The sequence below is a fragment of the Neolamprologus brichardi genome, chromosome 20 (genome assembly GCF_056152115.1).
Source record: "Neolamprologus brichardi isolate AB-2024 chromosome 20, ASM5615211v1, whole genome shotgun sequence".
Classification (NCBI taxonomy): Eukaryota; Metazoa; Chordata; class Actinopteri; order Cichliformes; family Cichlidae; genus Neolamprologus; species Neolamprologus brichardi.
The window spans coordinates 33,043,484-33,051,668 of record NC_142123.1 but is presented as its reverse complement, the minus strand read 5'-3'; the positions used below and the strand labels follow the sequence as shown (position 1 = coordinate 33,051,668).

Below are 8,185 nucleotides of genomic sequence, written 5' to 3'. Positions count from 1 at the left end.
GATGTGATCCCATATTAGATTCTTGATGAATGTGTGTTGTTGTTATTCAGCCTGGTTCAAGGTGCCCCTTTTTAACTTTGAGCACCCGCCCCTTTAAACGTCTCTGCACGGCCCTGCCGCCCTGCTGAAAAAGGAAACAAAACCCATGATACCACCCCAGAGAAACCCCACCAACTATTAATAGAATTGAATCATCTGTTTGTTACCTGTTGGAGTTCAGGGTCTGGTTGCTTGGCTATGATCAGCATTCACTCAGGTTTCACCATTGTTTACTGGCTAGCTTAGCATTAGCATTCCGTCTGGCTAGCTTATTGTTAGCATGCTGTCTGAGCAGGTGCTTGCAGAGAGCCAAAGTTGTGTTAGACACATAATGCGGTTGTTTCTGTCCTGGATGCAGTTTCCATTTTACCATCATGCTGTGCCCTTTTGTTCAGTAATATTGGTTGCAAATCCTTTACTGGCAATTACAGTCCAAAGTCTTGAACTCATGGACATCACCAGATGCTGGGTTTCCTCATTTACTGAAGGGCTTTCAGTTGCTATTTCTTTGTGGGCCTTTCTGTCTGAAGTTTAGTCTTAAACAAGTGAAATAGATGCTCAATTGGGTTAAGATCAGATGACTTGGCCATTCAAGAATATTCCACTTCTTTGCTTTAATAAAATCCTGGGTTGCTTTGGCTTTATGTTTTGAGTCTATAGACTTTTTTTTTTTTGCCTGTCCCATTTGGTTCTTTAGCCGTCAGAATTGTTGTCTGAAGACCAACAAGGATACCCAATGGATTTATTTTGCCAAATGGATCATCATGGCCTTGCCGTATTGGTCCATTTGATCGACCTTTGTTTTTATTATTAATTTTATTTTATTTTCAGTTGTTACAGACGGGACAGACATGACTGGGGGATAGGAAAGGGAGAAAGAAAGCTGAAGGAAAAGAAAAACAGAAGGGAAGAGGTACTTAAAAGAGAAAGAAAGAAAAAATCCCCTGGATCACCTGTTGAGAGAAAAAGAATAGAAAACAAGCAAAAAAAACCAAAACAACATATTAAACACAACACCATTGCATTAATCTAGCTAGTTGTAAACAGCAGTAAATACTAAATATTGAATGTTGTTGTGCAGCACGCAGGACAGATAGCGCACAATGTGCTTTGAAATTGCAGGTGTGATTTATGTCTATGAACAGTGAACACCCGTGTGCACACCCGTGTGGATCAGCGCGCTTGTATTCAGAAGATTTCCCCATGTAACGGCCTGCTAGAGGATGTAGAGAGCCATAGCCCGTCCCCCAGGGCATGAAGCAGGCATGGAGGAGATCCAGGCTCCAGACATCCAGAGGCCCCAGAGTGCAAGAGCCCAAGGTGGACCACTGGAGGGGCATCCGTGCCACCCTCCTGGGAAGAGCTGAGGATCCCCAGACGAGGGGTCACCCAGTAGCCACAGAGCAGAAGCCAGAGGGGGCTGCAGTGGCGTTCCCGCCGGCTCTGCCGGCTGTGCCAAAGTGAACCGAGCTGCAGGCCCAGAGGCCCGAGGGCCCCCCGCGCCCCGGAAGAGGCCTGACCGAGCAACAGGCGCCAGGCCCCGCCAAGTAGCCACCGGGAGTGAGCTGGTACATACCTGAGCGCCCAGCCCCGGATACCAAGAACCACCAACGCACCGACCCCTGAGGGCATCAGTCACTGGCAGGGAGTGTGGTGAGGGGAGATATGCCTCCACACTTTGGAGGGCCTGGGAGTTCCCAGAGGGGTGGAGTCTAAGACCCGACCTGACATATAGACACAGACTTTCTACTACACTGCAAAACCCCACCTCCTTAATACTAGATAAATACACTTATTTTTGCTGAAGATTTGCTTAAAACAAGTGAAATTATCTGCCAGTGGGGTAAGTGTTTTTTTCTTAAGATTTCTTGAAATAAGAACAATATCTTGATTTAAATAAAGCTAAAAATAAGTCTTTTACACTTATTCCAGGCAAACAATCATGGCAATTGAAACCTAAAATAAGCTTTAACCACTTGTTCTAAGCAAAATGTTGAATAAATTAAATCTGAAAATAGGCATAAAACACTTATTCTAAGGAACAAATCAAGGCAAATAATCTAAAAACTAGTACATTATATCATTTTAAAGATACACTGCAAAAATTACCCATCTTAAAATAAGTTAAAAAATAATAGATCGTAGTCTAAATCTTCTTGAATTTAGTGAAATAATCTGCCAGTGCAGTAAGATAATTACACTTGATAAGAATTCTCAAAATAAGAAAAATAAAACCAAATGAAAGCAGGTAAAGTATACTGTGTACATGACCTTTATTGGAAACAAACTCTCCAAGCAGTAACAAATATTTCAGTCAATCATAGTACACAAAAATTTAAAGACACATTGTAAGTGTAACATTGTTATTTTGTGTTCCTTTTAGAAGTGCTAAACCAGTTAGCTACTCAACATATAAAATGTAATAAAAAAGAACATTTGCAATTTTAAACAGAATTTGCAGAACAGATGTGTTTAAAGAAAAAAGTACTTTGTATTACATTAATAAGAATAAAAAAAAAGAATTCAAGTGTAAATTGCAACTTCAAAGCTATCAGGTCCAAACCTTCCAACACAGACCTAAGTTACATCTTGCTCAAACAGCTCTACGTTTCAATAAAAATTCCTACAGCCTGCCATGACTGTTTTGTATGAGCCTGTGGTGTCTTGCTCATGGATTTTGTCCTTTAACACTTCAGTCTGAATGACAGACAGAAGCGTTGCCACACATTTAGGATAGGTAAGATGCAGGGTGTAGTAGTATGCCATAAGACACAGCAAACCTTCTCCAAGGTCATCTGTGGCAAATGTGGTGATGGGAGTGGTTCCAACTGCAATAAGACAGGGGGACCCTTCAAAGAGCAGAACAGGGCTGACGCTGGATCTTCTGTTGGCAAAAGAAAAACAAAGACAAAATTGTACAATGTACGGAGAAACTCCAAAGCTATCAGGGTAGTTCAAATACTTAACCACAAGTATGTATTAGACTTAGACTTCACTTTATTGATCCCTTTAGGGTGCACCCTTGGGGTGATATATGAATGATGACAACCATAGATCAGATGCGCTACAGACCATATTAATGTTATTTTTCTTTAGATGGACAAATACTGTATAGAAATTCCCTAATATTCATGCCATTGAAAAATGTAATGAATTCTGCCTCATCACCATTAGGATTATGTCTTTACACACTTTAGAAAATGACAAAGTTACTGCACCTGTGATAGTTAAATATGTAATTATTTCCATTTTGTTTTTAATTTCTTTATGATTTTCTTTATTATTTCTATTGAAATTTTTTGATCTATCAGTGTTTGTGCCATGTGTGCTTGGCATGGATGATAAGGCCATATGCCAAATAAACTGTTAAAGTGAATGCTTTAGGGGCATTATTTGATAACAAATATAAAGAAACCCAGACCTGAAGGACATGAATCAGTGCTTCACTGGCATGTCCCATCTTCTTGCGTGGTGCAGCTCATGATGGGAAGAGAGCTGGTAGTGCCCTGAACAGGGCTATGTTTAAACAGAACAGGAAAGAAAGAACTAAATCAACTTTCAGTTCAATACTCAATATTATTGCCATAATTGTAATCTTTCACTTACAACTGTTGTCACCAGAACTGCTCCTTGGTGGCAAAAGCATGTTTGATCCACCACTTGAATCTGCATCATAATCTTCTCTCTGGTCACATGGTGAGATATCCATGAGACACCTTTTCTTTAGTTTCATCCTAAATAAGAAAACAAAAATAGTTAGATTACAGGAGTCCCTAACAAAATGTGTTGTGCTAGGTGTTTTTAAATCAAAAGCCCGTGCGCGCCCATGCGCGCACAGACACGCAAGCGCACTCACAGGCGCTCACGCAAACAGATGGCATTTTTGCCCATAAAAAAAGTAAAAAAAATTCTTTAGTTTAAAATGAGAAAAATGCTACTGATGATAAAAATTGTATATTTTGCTAAATGTCCTCAGGCAAGAGTTGCTCTCTGATGCATCCATCAGTGTGTCAATGTTTGAATGTTGGTTTGGAAGCACTTAAAAGCATAGAAAAAAAAGGATTGTGTAAATGTGGTATGTTGTATAAAGCGCTTTGAGTGCTCCCCGAGTAAGAATCAGTCCATTTACCATAAATTTAAACCAAACATCCCCAACTACTTGTTTCTCTTTAGGATCTTTTACTTTTAATGACAAACCTAGATGTTCAAACAGTCTTTATGCTTTGGGATGCATTTCATTTGTTATTTGAGACATCAGCATGTTGAAGCAAGACAGGGAACACACCCACACACATAAAAACCTATTGCTCCCACAGTTTTAGACCATCATCATGCTACTTTGAAAAACCAGCAACATGTTCAAGCACGACAGGGCGGCATTTTTTTTTTCAAGATGTGGGGCCTCGAGTCTTCAGCACTCGTGTGGAGCTGTGGATGGCCACGCATCTGGGGTCTTTACCTGGCTCACTGGGGGCATTATAGCAGTCTATCACCCTCGTTTTCAAGTAACATTCGCTGTCTTACACACACAGAAAACACAGTGTTTGTTTGTGTACCTTTCTTTGTCTTATCTTTCAGGTGCTGTGTATGGTTTGAGTGTGTTTTGTTAAAGATGCAGCAGTTGGAGATGCAGCATGTCTCTCTGTTTCAGCCTCAACCCACCTCCCGCTTCTTTTCTCTCTTTCTTTCTGTCTCTTTTCTTTTCATATTCCACACAGATAATATTATGAAAACAAGATTAAAAGATGAGCCTACAAAGAGTGGATAGTGCCATAGTGCTCCTCTTGTGAAAGAAAATGTGTTTGCATGACAAAGCATCCAGTCTATGATTCGGTTTGTTAGAACAGTTTTTTTTTTTAAAAAGGCCATGGAAGTGTAACATAGTTAAGAGTTCAAGTTAAATCCCGCTAAATGGGACATTGGCACCACCTACTGTTGCAAAAGTCACCCTGCAATATTTACAAAAAGTAAGAAATTCTGGGTAATCCTCAGAGCAATGGAGGATTCCTGTAGAGGTAAGGAATGTGCAAATGTCGTGGACAAAACAATCATGTTACTAGCTGTAACAGTAATATTAGTTGATCCAGTTATTTCTGGTGTCACAGGCTGGGTCACTGACCCAGCGCTCTGAGTATAGTTTTGTATTCAGTTCATGTTAGATTTGTGATTATAGTTCTTGTGTTATTCATATTTAGCTTTTAGTTGAGGTTAAGATCATGTTTAAACTCAGCATTTTCCTTCCTTCTGTAAATCACTAGTGTTGTTCAATCAGGAGAAAGCATCTCACAATTGGACTCTTAACCACTAAATTTCTTGTTTCATCACTGGTTGGTCATAACAGTCTCTTTTTTTCCTTTCTTCTTTGAAGTTCAGTTATTGTCCTGCAACCCAGAGAGTTTATTTGTTAGTAATGGATAAACTTCACCATTTAACAACAGGTGTATGTTAGGTTTCCCTGTTTTAACCTTGCTGAAAAATCTTCACGTGTTCATGAGTGTAAGCTGCTTTTTCATTGCGTGTGTGTGCATTTGTAGGCGGGTTAATTTGAACTTTTTTCTCAAACAAGGCGTTTCCTTAAAAGAAGCTTTTCTCTCACATTTCTCTGCTTGTATGTGTTTTTGTTTCACCTTTTGTTGCGATGCTCCGGACGCCTTTCCAACCTCCACAAGTCCGTTGGCCCAAAATCCAACCCAATTTTGTGTACTCTTAAAGCTTTAGTCAAAGGAGCTTGCAAAGAAAAGCGTCTGGACTTCTTTAAGTTACTTGAAGACGTTTCACCTCTCATCCGAGAGGCTTCTTCAGTTCTAAGGTCAAATGATGGAGAGTCCCAGATATAAACCTGGTGGGAGTGTCCCCCCACAGAAGAACAAAAGGACCCCCTGATGATCCTCTAATCGCCTGAGCAAAGGTGTGGAACTGGGTGTGGGTCCCAATCAGCCAGAGTTTCGGGTGAGTTCATTGTGAAACCTGGCCCCACCTTATCATGCGAATTCCTGAGGTCAGATGGCCCAGGGTGTGAGTGGGCGTTAAGGCGTCTGGGAAGGGATCTCAAAACTGGATTATAGATGGCAGAGAGTTGGTGTCGTAAACCACCGCCTCTGTTCAAAGATGGTCGCTCACAGTGGACATAGATGGCTTCTTTCACTCCTCTTTCAAACCATCTGTCCTTTCTGTCCAAAATGTGAACATTGGCATCCTCGAAAGAGTGACCTTTGACCTTTAGATGCAGATGGACAGCTGAATCTTGTCCTGTGGAGGTGGCTCTTCTGTGTTGTGCCATGCGCTTGTGAAGTGGCTGTTTGGTCTCTCCAATGTAGAGGTCTGGGCATTCCTCGCTGCACTGTACAGCATACACCACATTGTTAAGTCTGTGTTTTGGCGTTTTGTCTTTCGGGTGAACCAGTTTTTGTCTGAGTGTGTTGCTGGGTCTGAAGTACACCGGGATGTCATGCTTGGAGAAAACCCTCCTGAGTTTTTCTGATACACCGGCTACATAGGGGATGACAATGTTGTGTCTGTCCTTCTTATCCTCCCTCGCTGGTGTCTGATCTTCTTTTCTGTGCCTCTTTGCTGACTTTAAGAATGCCCATTTAGGATAGCCGCACATTTTGAGTGCTTCCTTTACATGTGTGTGTTCTTTCTTTTTCCCTTCAGGCTTAGAGGGAACATGTTCTGCCCGGTGGTGTAGGGTCCTAATTACTCCAAGTTTGTGTTCCAGAGGGTGATGGGAGTCAAGGATAAAGGACACTCTTTCGAGGATGCCAATGTTCACATTTTGGACAGAGAGGACAGATGGTTTGAAAGAGGAGTGAAAGAAGCATCTATGTCCACTGTGAGCGACCATCTTTGAACAGAGGCGGTGGTTTACGACACCAACTCTCTGCCATCTATAATCCAGTTTTGAGTTCCCTTCCCAGACGCCTTAACGCCCACTCACACCCTGGGCCATCTGACCTCAGGAATTCGCATGATAAGGTGGGGCCAGGTTTCACAATGAACCCACCCGAAACTCTGGCTGATTGGGACCCACACCCAGTTCCACACCTTGGCTCAGGCGATTAGAGGATCATCAGGGGGTCCTTTTGTCCCTCTGTGGGGGGACACTCCCACCAGGTTTATATCTGGGACTCTCCACCATTTGACCTTAGAACTGAAGAAGCCTCTCGGATGAGAGGTGAAACGTCTTCAAGTAACTTAAAGAAGTCCAGACGCTTTTCTTTGCAAGCTCCTTTGACTACGATGACCTGGATGACTGAGAACCTTCACAGACATCTTAAAGCTTTAGTTTCTCCTCTATTTCTCTCCTCGCTCTATCTCCAAATTACCCTCTTTACTCTCTTAATTTAATTATACACACTCGTCAGGGGACAGGCACAAAGCAATCAACACTTTCAACCACTGAAACGAGGAATTCAACCTTTTGACTAATCTAGAACTCAACCTTTGATCCCAAAATGTGTCTTGTTCTAGTCCAGAATAAATGTGAACCCGTGATTACACAGCGGTTCCAGTGTTATTCTGTTATAGTTTGAGGACCCTCAGCTCTCCGGTGATAAGCCTGGACCTCCAAACGTCGCTGGTCCGTACGCCGCGTCCAACGTACGGTGGGGGAGCCAACCCCAGGGCAAAATTAATTTTCACAGGTCCACTAGGCGTCAACCTTGGATCCTAAAATGTGTCTCCGCTCTAGTGTTCTCCAATTCACACATTAACCAGTCACTGTCACCATGTTCATATTTGATACAATGAAACACACAAAAAGCGCATCTCATTCGCAGAAAAACACACAGAGCCCTCTGAGCTCAACTTAGAAATAATTCAAAGCATAGCCGCACCACAAGCCAGCCTCTATTTCACCTCTATTTCATATGCTGACCTTTTGGCTGCAACTTTCTACCATCTTATTGCCACAGAAGCAAGTTATAGACAAAGTTGAATGTGGAAAGTAACATGGGCTGCAACTCTAGACTCAACGTAGTATGTTATTAGTTTCTTGTTAGAGGCAGTTCCTATGTCACACTGGAATTCAGCCTCAACTTATGATGTTAGTATCTCGAAAACAACGACGAAAACCTGGAAACCGATAAATTTAATGTGAAAATACGTGTAACTCAGCGAACAGATTAATTTAGAATTTCCAAGATGC

The 8,185-nt window shown here is 41.8% G+C and overlaps 1 pseudogene across 1 annotated transcript; it reads right to left on the bottom strand.

Annotated features, from left to right (window-relative positions):
• Positions 1-2,515: 2,515 nt before the first annotated feature.
• Positions 2,516-3,685, bottom strand: LOC102791194 (uncharacterized; annotated as a pseudogene). Its single transcript, XR_015717045.1, has 3 exons — positions 3,646-3,685; positions 3,461-3,555; positions 2,516-3,000 (listed from the first exon to the last, which is right to left on the bottom strand). The product of XR_015717045.1 is annotated as an uncharacterized LOC102791194 (transcript).
• Positions 3,686-8,185: the final 4,500 nt, after the last annotated feature.